A 12205-nucleotide genomic window follows, 5' to 3' on the forward strand; every position below is an offset into this window, starting at 1 on the left:
GGTATGGTGGACTCTCATGGCAAAACTGGGTTTAGGGATGTTTGGAAGCGCAAGTAGTATCTCTACTTGGTGCAAAGAGTTTGACTAGCATGAGGGGGAAAGCCAAGCTCAACATGTTGGATGATCCAAAACAATATAACTTCTATTCGGATATAAGCAAACATATGTTGTCTTCCTTGTCCAACATCAACCTTTTAGCATGCCATTTTTTAATGAGTGCTCACAATCACAAAAGATGTCCAAGATAGTATATTTATATGTGAGGCCTCTCTTTCTTTATTACTTCCTATTAATTGCAACAATGACCAAACTATGTTTGTCAACTCTCAACAACTTTTATGCATCATACTCTTTATATGTGAAGTCATTACTCTCCATAAGATCAATATATGATCTTTTTATTTCTTTCTATTTCTTTCTTTTATTTAATTCCCTCAAGTTCATAGAAAGAAAGCAAAGCCCTTATCTCAAAACTACTCTTTATTATATATCTCAAGGACTCGATTACATAGAGGGAACATAAAGCAAAACCCAAAGCTAGATCATACTAAAACTTAATTCTACTAGATCAAGATGTAACCAAAAGGATCGAACTAAGAAAAACGATAAAGATAAAGATGTGGTGGTGATACGATACCGGGGCACTCCCCCAAGCTTGGCAGTTGCCAAGGGGAGTGCCCATACCCGTGTACTTAGATCTCTTTCTTCGGAGGTGGTGATGATGGAGTTGTTGATTAAGTAGGCTTGTCATCCATCTTCCAAGGCATAGGCTCACCATCACAGAAAGATGAACGAGTCTCCGGGATCCTCAAATCTGCAGCCAAACTCATCCTCTTAAATTTGTATTCATACTCACAGTTTTTGTTTTGCAGGTCATAGATCTAGGCTTGGAGGTGCTCGATTTTCTCATGAAGCTTGAAGATGGTCTCCCCAATGTTCTTGGCATCCAGCTTGTGATTGTTGGTGAACTCCGTGATCATCATGTGGCTGGTGTTAAGTCCACGCTCCACCATCCCTTGACACTTGAAAACTTGCTAATCCATTGCTTCGAGTCTTGTCTCCATGCTTCCGGTCTTCTTCGGCCCCTTGTCGCTGTCAAAACTGGCGGATCTTGGGTAGGGGATCCCGAACTATGCGTCCAAGGTCGATGGTAATAGGAGACAGGGGACACAATGTTTTACCCAGGTTCGGCCCTCTCTATGGAGGTAATACCCTATGTCCTGCTTGATTGATCTTGATGAATACAAATATTACAAGAGTTGATCTACCACGAGATCGTAATGGCTAAACCCTAGAGGTCTAGCTTGTATGGCTATGATAATGTATCTCTCCCTCCGGACTAACTCCTCCGGTTTATATAGACACCGGGAGGATCTAGGGTTACACAAGGTCGGTTACAAAGAAAGGAATCTACATATTTAGTCGCCAAGCTTGCCTTTCACGCCAAGGAGAGTCCCATCCGGACACGGGTGCAGTCTTCGGTCTTCGTATCTTCACAGCCCATCAGTCCGGCCCATGGCTAACAGACCGGATGCTCGAGGACCCCTTAGTCCAGGACTCCCTCACCCTCAACATCACGGATGTGCAACACCCCCTCACGCATCCCAATGGCTTGAGGATGTCGCAGCACCTCCGCAAGGTAGGGGTTGATGACCTTCTCGAAAAACTTGTCCTTGGGGGCGCTTGGAGACGTCATGGTGATCTAGATCTGTCGGGGAAAAAAGCTCGAAACAAAAACAGGAGATATTGTCGCGGTACAATGGTCAAAACCTTAGGGAGATTATATAATGAATTTTTACCGACCATAAGAAGTATCATGCAAGAAAACGGAGTCCGGAGGGCACACGAGGCAGCCACAAGGACGGGGGGCACGCCCAGGGGGGTAGGGCGCACCCTCCACCCTTGTGGTGGCCCCGTGTCTCTTTTGGACTACTTTTAATTTTCCTAATTTTTTAAATATTCCAAAACGGAGAAAATTTATCATTGGAAATGTTTTGGAGTCAGTTTACTTACCGTACCACATACCTATTCCTTTTCAGAGTCTGAAACATTATGGAAAGTGTCCCTTATGTACTCCTCCGGGGTTACGGTATCAATTATGTTGGTCTCAACATTTATGGGAGTACCTAAGATATAATGTTTGAGTCTTTGACTGTTTACCACCTTCGGATTTTTACCTTCGGCATTGCTGATCTTTATGGCACCGGAACAATAGACCTCCTCGATGATGTACAGGCCTTCCCATTGTTAAACACACGCTTTTGTATCCTTTTATCATGCCATCTTTTAACTTTTTCTTTAAACAACTTGGCATTTTCATAGGCTTGGGTTCTCCATTCATCAAGCGAGCTAATGTCAGATAACCTCTTCTCACCAGCAAGTTTGAACTCATAATTGAGCTCTTTAATAGCTCAATATGCCTTATGTTCTAGTTCGAGAGGCACGTGACATGCTTTTCCATAAACCATTTTATACAGAGACATACCCATAGGGTTCTTATAAGCAGTTCTATAAGCTCACAAAGCATCATCAAGTTTCTTAGACCAATTCTTTCTAGATCTATTAACAGTCTTTTATAAAATTAATTTAATCTTTCTATTTCTCAATTCTACTTGACCACTAGACTGAGGATGATATGGAGATGCAATTCTATGATTAACATCATATTTATCAAGCGTTTTGCGGAAAGCACCATGAATAAAATGTGAACCACCATCAGTCATTAAATATCTAGGGACTCCAAACCTCGAAAAATAACTTCTTTAAGCATCTTAATAGAAGTGTTATGATTAGCACTACTAGTTGGAATAGCTTCTACCCACTTAGTAACGTAATCAACAGCAACTAAAATATGTGTATACACAATAGAGGAAGGAAAAGGTCCCATATAATCAAAGCCCCAAACATCAAATGGTTCAATAACAAGTGAATAGTTCATAGGCATTTCCCGACGTCTACTAATATTACCAATTCTCTGGTGTTCATTACAAGACAAGACAAACTTACGGGCATCCTTAAAGAGAGTGGGACAATAAAAATCGGATTGCAATACATTATGTGTAGTTCTATCTCCAGCATGGTGCCCTCCATAAGCCTCAGAGTGGCACTTCCGTAGGATCTGTTCCTGTTCATGCTCATGTACACAACGTCTAATAACACCATATACTCCTTCTTTATAAAGGTGTGGGTCATCCCAGAAGTAATGTCTTAAATCATACAAAAACCTTTTTCTTTTGTTGGTATGTGAAACTAGGTGGTATAAATTTAGCAACAATATAATTAGCATAATCAACATACCATGGAGTGCTACGAGAAGCAGTTACAACATTTAATTGTTCATCAGGAAAGCTATCATTGATAGGTAGTGGGTCATCAAGAACATTCTCTAACCTAGACAAGTTGTGTGCAACGGGGTTCTCAGCTCCCTTTCTATCAATAATATGCAAATCAAATTCTTGAAGCAAGAGAACCCATCTAATGAGTCTAGGTTTAGCATCTTTCTTTTCCATAAGATATTTAATAACAACATGATCAGTGTGAACAGTTACTTTGAAATCAACAATATAAGGTCTGAACTTATCACATGCAAATACAACCGCTAAAAATTCTTTTTCAGTGGTAGCATAATTTCTCTAGGCACTATCTAGAGTTTTACTAGCATACTGAATAACATTCAATTTCTTATCAATTCTTTGTCCTAGAACAACACCAACAGCATAATCACTAGCATCCCACATAATTTCAAAGGGTATAAATTCCAATCAGGTGGTTGAACAATAGGTGCAAAAATCAAGGCTTTCTTAAGTATTTCAAATGCTTCTACACAATCATCATCAAAAACAAAAAGGAACATCTTTTAGTAAGAGATTAGTGAGAGGCCTAGAAATTTTATAGAAGTCTTTAATAAACCTCCTATAGAAACTAGCATGACCAAGGAAACTTCTTATACATTTGATATCTTTAGGACACGACATCTTTTCAATAGCATCTACTTTAGCTTTATCAACTTCAATACCTATTTCAGAAATTTTATGCCCCAAGACAATACCTTCATTAACCATAAAGTGGCACTTCTCCCGATTCAAGACAAGGTTAGTTTCTTCACATCTCTGCAAAACTCGATCAAGGTTGCTTAAGCAAATCATCAAAGGAAGTTCTGTAAACGGAGAAATCATCCATGAAAACCTCAACAATCTTTTCACAAAAGTCAGAGAATATAGCAGTCATACATCTTTGAAAGGTAGCAGGTGCGTTGCATAAACCAAAAGGCATACGTCTATAAGCAAAGGTACCGAAAGGGCAAGTAAAAGTGGTTTTCTCTTGATCATCTTTTGACACGGGTATTTGAGAGAAACCAGAATAACCATCTAGAAAGCAAAAAATGTGCATGCTTGGATAATCTTTCTAGCATTTGATCAATAAAAGGTAAAGGGTAATGATCTTTTCTAGTAGCTTTAATTAATTTGCGAAAATCAATTACCATTCTATAACCTGTAACAATTCTTTGGGGAATCAATTCATTCTTATCATTAGGAACAACAGTAATACCTCCCTTCTTAGGGACACAATGAACATGACTCGCCCATTGACTATCAGCAATAGGCTAAATTATACCTGCCTCCAGAAGCTTTAGTATTTCATTTCTTACCACTTCTTTCATCTTAGGATTTAACCGTCGTCGATGATCAACAACTAGTTTAGCATCTTTCTCCTATCTTGTGCTGACATAGAGTGGGACTAATGCCCTTAAGATCATCAAGAGTATATCCAATAGCGGCATGGTGCTTCTTCAGAGTTTTCAACAATTTATTTTCTTCATGCTCTGGAAGGTTAGCACTAATAATAACAGGATATATCTTCTTTTCATCAAGATAAGCATATTTCAGAGTATCAGGTAATTGTTTAAGCTCAAACATGGGATCACTCTTAGGTGGAGGAGGATCCCCAAGGATTTCAATAGGCAAATTGTGTTTCAAAATAGGTCCCTGATTTAAGAATAATTCATCTATTTCCCTTCTTTCATTCATAAACATATCATTTTCATGGTCTAGCAAATATTGTTCTAAAGGATCATTAGGAGGCACGACAATAGAAGCAAGACCAATAATTTCATCCTTACTAGGCAATTCTTCATCATGGGGTTGTCTACGAAATTTAGAGAAATTAAACTCATGAGAAATGTCCCCTAAAACAATAGTAATAATATCTTTCTCGCAATTTATCTTAGCATTAACAGTATTCAAGAAGGGTCTACCAAATATAATGGGACAAAAATTATCTTGTGGGAACCAAGAACAAGAAAATCAGTAGGATATTTAATTTTCCCACACAAGACTTCAATATCTCTAACAATCCCAATTGGTGATATAGTTTCTCTATTAGCAAGTTTAATAGTAACATCAATATCTTCTATCTCAGCAGGTGCAATATCATTCATAATTTCTTTATATAAGGTATAAGGAATTGCACTCACACTAGCACCCACATCACATAAGCCATGATAACAATGATCTCCTATTTTGACAGAAACAACAGGCATGCCAACAACAGGTCTATGTTTACTTTCATATCGGGTTTAGCAATCCTAGCAGCTTCATCACAAAATAAATAACATGCCCATCAATATTATCAACCAAGAGATCTTTAACCATAACAATATTAGGTTCAACTTTAATTTTCTCAGAGGGTGTAGGTGTTTTAGTATAACTCTTATGAACCACAGTTGAAATTTTAGCATGATCCTTTATTCTAACAGGGAAAGGTGGTTTCTCAATATAAGCAGTAGGAACAATAGAATCAACATTATAAGTAATAGTTTCTTCTTCAACTTTAGTAGGTTCTACTACTTTAACTTCAATGGGAGGATGATATTTAAACCACTTCTCCTTAGGGAGATAAATATGAGTAGCAAAAGATTCACAGAAAGAAGCTAGTATCTCAGAGTCAAGTCCATATTTAGTGCTAAAATCATGAAAAGCATCGGTATCTATAAAAGATTTAACACAATCAAACTTAAGGTTTATACCTGACTCCTTACCTTCATCGAGATCCCAATTTGCATAGTTGCGTTTAATTCTTTCCAATAAATCCCATTTGAATTCAATGTCCTTCTTCATATAGGAACCAGTACAAGAAGTATCGAGCATGGATTGATCATTATGAGAAAGCCGAGCATAAAAATTTTGAATAATAATTTCTCTTGAGAGCTCATGATTGGGGCATGAATATAACATTGAATTCAGCCTCCCCTAAGCTTGAGCAATACTTTCTCCTTCACGAGGCCAAAAATTATAAATATAATTCTGATCACAATAAACCAAATGCATAGGATAAAACTTCTGATGAAATTCCAAATTCAACCGGTTGTAGTTCCATGATCCGATATCATCCAATAGCCTATACCATGTCAATGCCTTTCCCTTCAAATATAAAGGGAATACTTTCTTCTTGACAACATCCTCGGGCATACCTGCAAGCTTAAATAATCCACAAACTTCATCAACATAGATTAGGTGCATATCGGGATGTAATGTTCCATCTCCTACATAAGGATTAGCTAGCAGTTTCTCTATCATACCCGAAGGGATTTCATAATAAATATTTTCAGTAGGTGCAGTAGGTTGAGGAGTAGCTAGGTTCCGGTCGAGGTGAAGATACCCCGAACAAACCCCTCAAAGGATTGTTTTCCATTGTAACAAGCGACAGTAAATTTCAGCACACTATATAAATGTTTCCTTACCAAATTCCACTTACCATAGGCACTTCACTCCTCGGCAACGGCACCAGAAAAGAGTCTTGATGACCGATAAGTATAGGGGATCTATTGTAGTCCTTTCGGTAAGTAAGAGTGTCAAACCCAACGAGGAGCAAAAGGAAATGACAAGCGGTTTTCAGCAAGGTATTCTGTGCAAGCACTGAAATTATCGGTAACAGATAGTTTTGTGATAAGGTAAATCATAACGGGTAACAAGTAAATAGAGTAAACAAGGTGCAGCAAGGTGGCCCAATCCTTTTTGTAGCAAAGGACAAGCCTGGACAAACTCTTATATAAAGCAAAGCGCTCCCGAGGACACATGGGAATTGTTGTCAAGTTAGTTTTCATCATGCTCATATGATTCACGTTCGTTACTTTGATAATTTGATATCTGGGTGGACCGGTGCTTGGGTGCTGCCCTTCCTTGGACAAGCCTCCCACTTATGATTAACCCCTCTCGCAAGCATCCGCAACTACGAAAGAATAATTAAGGTAACCTTAACCATAGCATGAAACATATGGATCCAAATCAGCCCCTTACGAAGCAACGCATAAACTAGGGTTTAAACTTCTGTCACTCTAGCAACCCATCTTCTACTTATTACTTCCCAATGCCTTCCCCTAGGCCCAAATAATGGTGAAGTATCATGTAGTCGACGTTCACATAACACCACTAGAGGAAAGACAACATACATATCATCAAAATATCGAACGAATACCAAATTCACATGATTACTTATAACAAGACTTCTCCCATGTCCTTAGGAACAAACGTAACTACTCACAAAACATATTTATGATCAAGATCAGAGAAGTACTAATTATCATTAAGGATCTGAAAATATAATATTCCACCGGATAAACCAACTAGCATCAACTACAAGGAGTAATCAACAGTACTAGGAACCCACAGGTACCAATCTGAGGTTTTGGGACCAAGATCGAATATAAGAGATGAACTAGGGTTTGAGAGGAGATGGTGCTGGTGAAGATGTTGATGGAGATTGAACCCCTCTTGATGAGAGGATCATTGGTGATGACGATGGCTTCGATTTCCCCCTCCCGGAGGGAAGTTTCCCCGGCGGAACAGCTACGCCTGAGCCCTAGATTGGTTCTGCCCAGGTTCCGCCTCGAGACGGTGGTGCTTCCTCCTGAAAGATTCCTTCTGATTTTTCCAGGTCAAAACACACCATATGGCCAAAGATGGGCATCGGAGGCCTGTCAGGGGGCCCACAAGGGCGGGGGGCGTGCCCTCCACCCTTGAGTGGCCCCCCTCTGGTACTTTCTTTGCCCAATATTTTTTACTTATTCCAAAATAAGCTCCGTGAAGTTTCAGGACTTTGGGAGTTGTGCAGAATAGGTCTCTAATATTTCCTCCTTTTTTAGTTCAGAATTCCAGCTGTCGGCATTCTCCCTCTTCATGTAAACCTTATAAAATAAGAGAGAAAAGGCATAAGTATTGTGATATAATTTATAATAATAGCTCATAATGCAAGAAATATCAATATAAAAGCATGATGTAAAATGGATGTATCAGTAGCATGCCCGCTAGGGCGCGCCATGGGGGCATGTGGGCCCGTTGGGCAACGCCTTTCAATGACACCACATAAATTCATATATATGCCCCAAAAAATCTAGAAAAGTCACGGAAGCTTTTTGCGATACGAATACGTCGCCCCCTCCTCTTCTTCCTCCGGAGATCCGACCTGGAGTCTGTTTTGGGCTCCAAGGAGAGGAATTCATCATCGTCGTCATCAACAACACTTCCCCAATAACAATCGCATGATGTTTCCACCATTGTGTGAGTAATTCCCCTGTAGGCACATGGAGGTAGATGGGAATTGTATGAGATTTTTTATGTAATTTATGTCAGATTTGTTAGGGTTTAATGCCTAGTATCGACCATGTTTGGAGATTGACGTTGGTATGACTTTGCTATGCCTAATGTTTAGACTAGGGTCCGAGTGTCGTGATTTCAGATCAGAACCATTTATGTTTTCATGAATATATTTGTGTTCTTGATCTTACCTACAAGTTGTATGCACCTGTTATCGCTCTGAACTCTAGACCCTAAAATGACAATGATTAGCATATCAACGGGGATGACGTTATCTTGAGGATTACAAGTAATCATTGAGTGGTAATGCTTTGATCCTCTTGTCTATTAAAAGAAGTCTCTTAATTACCCTTAGTTTTCATTAGAACCCCGCTATGATGGGAGGGTAGAACAAAAGATCTGCAAGTTCTTATCGCAAGCACGTATAACTATATATATGAAATACATGCCTAAATTATATTGATGAATTGGAGTCAGTTTGTCACTCTATGTTATGACATTCTACACAAAGAATCTTATCTGAACAAAACCCACTATCTACTTTCATGGTTACGCTTGTTACTACTATTGCTCTCCCTAAAAGTTATGACCGATGCACCTTATTACTGTTCATATTTCTGTTACTGTTGTTATATCACTACTGCTATCATATTACTATGCTACTAATAAATTGTTGCGAGGAAGATCTCTCTCTAGGTGTGGTTGAAATGATAACTCAACTGCTAAGTCTTATAAATATTCTTTGGATCTCCTTGTGCAAATCAATAAATTTGGGTTGAAATACTTCTCTCAAAGACTGTCGTGATACCCTATACTTGTGGGTCATCAAGACTATTTTCTGGCGCCATTGTCAGGAAGCACAACTCTATTTAGTAAGTTCACTTGGGAGTTATTTTTCTACTGCTATTTATCTCTTGTTATGGAAGCTTTAGGATTCCAAAACTAAGATCATGCCCTCTAAGACAAGAGAAGGTAAGGACTTACCTACCAGTTCTACTCTTGATTCACCTACTATTTTAAGTCAACTCATGGCTCCACCACCACGCACTGCTATGTCACATACCGCAGGTGTTGCTTGTACTATTGATTATACTCATGATGATGCTTCTACTTTGCCTAAAGAAACTATTCCGCTTGGATAATTACAATATGCTCATATTGCTAAAGCTAAACAAATTGAAACTACTGAGGATTATGAATTACCTATTACACCTACTTTTCTTGTTAAAAAGATATTTTTAAATCTGCTAGGTACACATATAATTGATGAGGAGTTTACTAGAGAATTAATGGCTTATGATGATATAGGTGGTATTGATGGTTTAATTGAAATATTTAAGAAAAAAATCTATCGATAGAATGATTAAACCTGATGCTAAATTTGGTACCTCTCCCATTTACATTGATCAGAAATATTATGAATTCTCTCTTGATCTTGCACTCACCAGATTAGTAGAACCAGATCCCTTTCATGGTTATAAAACTGAGAAGGTTTTTGCACACTTAACAAAATTAAATGATATTGCAACCTTATTTGCTCAAGAGGAAAAAAATCCAATGTTATTATATACTTGAATTATTTTATTTCTCATTAAAGGGTAGCACTAAATTCTGGTTTAATAATCTTGAACCAGGTCGTATAGATAGCCCTCAAGATATGATCTATTACTTTACCGAAAAATATTTTTCTGCACACATGAAACAAGTTGTATTGTAGGATATATATATATATATATATATATATATATATATATATATAAATGATTGGAAGAGAGTCCCCCTCAAGCTTGGGGGAGCTTTGGTGCATTACTTAGAGCCCTTTCGGGTCATCCTATAAAAATGAATGAATTGCTTGATATCTTTTATAATGTACTAACCACTAAATCTAAGGACTACCTAGATAGTTGTGTTGGTTGTGTTTTCACAGAAAGAACAGTCGAGGAACCTAAGGAACTATTTGATAACTTATTGAAAAATGTTGATGATTGAACCCTTCCTGAAACTCCACATAAACCAACTCCAAATAAGGGAGACATTTTATTACTCGGTCTTGAAGATATGAAAAGCAAACAAATCTATGAAGGAGAAAGGTATAAAGATGAAGATGCTAAAAGTCTGAATTATATCGAAAAGATTATGACTAACACTACTAAAGATTTTGAATTCCCTATTTCAGTTACAATGATTGGAACCATGTCTATCTTAGTTGAGGTATCATAAGTGTTTTATGAAGTTCTTCGATTTTATGTTGCTCAAAAATAGTTCGTTAATAAGACTTGATCAACCTTGTTAACATATTATTTTTGAAAAACTTATGCAAGATGAATTTTGTAAGCACAACTTTCTGTCGTTTTACTTCTCTCTTTGTTTACTAAAGTTTAATTAGAGTTACCTATTGAAAAATAAAGTTTTTTAAATCCACAAAAAACCTCCAAATTTGTGAACTTTTTCTAAAATCCGTGAGCCTTTTTGAAATTTATGGACATTTCTCAAATCGGTAAAAAAATCAAATTTATGTACTTTTTTCAAGTTCGTAAACTATTTTCAAATTCATGAACTATTTAAAATTCATAAACTTTTCCCAAATCTCAAATATTTTTGAAAATCTTGATTTGTTTCAAATTTGTAAAGTTTTGTAATTCTTTTTAATATATGATTTTTTAATCTACAAAAATGGTTTCTGTTTTTATTAAGCCGCATTTTTCTTTCACTATGTTGCTTTTTTTTATAAAGGACTGCACGGCTGGAGCGAGCGCTTGCCAGCGACCAAAGCTATTGGGCATGGCCCACTTCGCATTCTCATGAGTGCCAACATGATTCCAGTGCTAAAGGCTTTGTAGAGGCACTCCCTTAGTTAGCACATTGCACCCTTCTCGATGGGCCTAAGGTCCAACAAGCTATTCAACCAAGCCCTCTTGTTTGGTAATGTAATACCTTCGATAATAAGTGTGTCAGCCACCAACTTTAATCGCCTCTGCCATCCATCCAAAATACAATCTTGCCCTGTGAGGGCGCGATGGGCACTATTACGACGAATCCCTACGTCCATCGCCAGACAGCGGCTACGTCGGGGAAGAGGAAAATGATCCCTGGGACTGATGGGAAGCCCTTATTGTCTGTCATGCCTACATGATCGACTTACAGAACCACACCTCCCTTGTCATCACAAAACAGAAGGAGGAGAATGAGCTGCGAGTTACCTTCAGCTCTGCCGCCGCTGCTACTTGTAAACTGCATTGGGATTTCCCAAGGAGAGGATGATGCAGTATAGTAGAGATAAGTATTTCCCTTAGTTAAGAACGAAGGTTATTGATACGTCTCCGTCGTATCTACTTTTCCAAACTCTTTTGCCCTTGTTTTGGACTCTAACTTGCATGATTTGAATGGAACTAACCCGGACTGATGATGTTTTCAGCAGAATTGCCATGGTGTTATTTTTGTGCAGAAATAAAAGTTCTCAGAATGACCTAAAAATCGATGGAGATTATTTTTGGAGTATATAAAAAACACTGGAAGAAGAATCCACGTCAGGGGGCCCACACCCTGTCCACGAGGGTGGGGGCGCGCCTACCCCCCTGGGTGCGCCCCATGCCTCGTGGGCCCCCTGATGCTTC

The sequence above is a fragment of the Triticum aestivum genome, chromosome 2A, assembly GCF_018294505.1.
Source record: "Triticum aestivum cultivar Chinese Spring chromosome 2A, IWGSC CS RefSeq v2.1, whole genome shotgun sequence".
Lineage (NCBI taxonomy): Eukaryota > Viridiplantae > Streptophyta > Magnoliopsida > Poales > Poaceae > Triticum > Triticum aestivum.